This window comes from Fopius arisanus, unplaced genomic scaffold (genome assembly GCF_000806365.1).
Source record: "Fopius arisanus strain USDA-PBARC FA_bdor unplaced genomic scaffold, ASM80636v1 scaffold00061, whole genome shotgun sequence".
NCBI classification, from domain to species: domain Eukaryota; kingdom Metazoa; phylum Arthropoda; class Insecta; order Hymenoptera; family Braconidae; genus Fopius; species Fopius arisanus.
In genome coordinates, this window is record NW_011887800.1 from 689,740 (window position 1) to 691,663 (window position 1,924).

Consider the following 1,924-nt stretch of genomic DNA (forward strand, 5'->3'; position numbering starts at 1 on the left):
AATAATACCGATTTTACACAGATTTCATGGATTCCCTGCAATATTTGAGAATATTTCTGGCCTGAAACATTTTATAAAAACAATAATAATTTTTTAATGTCATATTTGGGAAGTTCTAAAAGATCATAAAATGCGAAGACAATTCATCAGAAAACGGAAAAAACCGGTAATTTTGGCTAGAAAGGGGCAGAACATCCTTAATTAACCACAACTAATGAAAATTTTGAACTTCCACTACTTAAAATAAAAAACTTTGATGATGGATATACGTGACTGGGTAAAATCGAAATTTGAAGATTATCAAAATTGGTAACAGGCATTAAAGTACGAATTCCGCACTTCTTATTCTACCATAATAATATCAACATCATTATTATTATTCCAACTAAATTGATATAATTATTGATATTTCATGTTTTTTGCAAAGGGAGTGCAAAGGGGGTGTCGTACAATATATAAACTCCCCCGGGCACCTATTCTCATTAAATAATAATAACAAACTATTCGTCAATTAATTATGTGGTGAGAATTAATTACTTTAAGGTGTGTTTATCGTAGTTATTGCTGTTATATTTTAGTTTACCCTGTCCTTCCCGTAATGGTTTTATCAGCGTGTTTGGTCTCACCTCTGGCATAACACGAATAAACAGCGATGAGCCTCAGGATAAGAGTAAAAGGGCTGGGTTCTTTTAACCCGTCGACTGCAGACAGAATTCACTTCATTCTACGTTATTTTATGAGCTCCATTTATCGCTCAGTTGTACCTATTCGGTAATGTTTGTTTGGGATGTTTTAGAAAGCTAGTTCTATTGTAGCATCAGTATTGCATACCTTCATGATGGATCCCTCCTTTTCTTCCTCTTCTCCATCGGATCATGCGAATCACGATCGACACTCATAGATTTTTTTCTCTGTCCCTTTGTTCTTTTTATTTTTTAACATTTTTTTTCAATGCCCCACCCGGCATATCTTTTACACTCATAATCGTCGTCCTCGTCGCCAAAAAGCCTCGGGTGGCCTCGTTTCTTACCCGCAATAGACACTCGACATTCTCGTTAAAGCAATCCCAAGTTGCTCAATTTTTTAACTCAAATATAGGGTGAGCCCATCACGTTCCTCGTATTTTAACATTAACGATAGTTTTTAATCGTTTACGTCTAATGACTTTCTTGATGAAAATATAGTGAATCACAGGTGAGATTTGTTTTCGTAATTCCGCGAGAAAAGCGTTTAGATTTATTGTCTGGATTTATTGGAGATTTTTGCAACATTTAAATTTTAGATGGAAGATTTCGTTGATATAATGTTTCACGGAGATTTTGAAATATTTAATTATTCATTTGAGAATTTATGGGACGATTATATGAAATAAAAGCAAAAAGTTGTTAATAATTTTGGATAAAATCGTGTGATTTTCCATTGAGAAAAAAATTGAGGAAAAATCTAGTGAAACACTTGAATGGTAATGGTGAGTCACTTTTATTGTGACAATTTCATCCAGATACAATTTAGATTCCACATTTCAATTTTTCTCGGGTTACCAGTTTGCGGTTTTTTTCTGATGGACCACTACATTGTTTTTAAAAAATTTATCTCTGTGTACTTGGAAGATCAAATCGAGTTGTTGATCAACGGAGAAAAATTCATTTGGAAAATGATCTTAATAGATATCATTTAATTAATTAAATTTACATTTGAATCTGCGTAAAATTTACGTTTCATTCAGCAAAAAATTGTGCAAAAAATGGAATTTTTTATTAATTACTATGGATTCTTACTTACATTTTCCGACGAAAATTCTTGTGCTGTCAGTATCCTCGATAAATTACAAAGCGTGGTGATAATTTTATAAATAAATTTCTGCGTTCTTTGAAAAGGAGGAATAAATTTACTAATTCAATGGTCAATCAAACATAAAAACCGT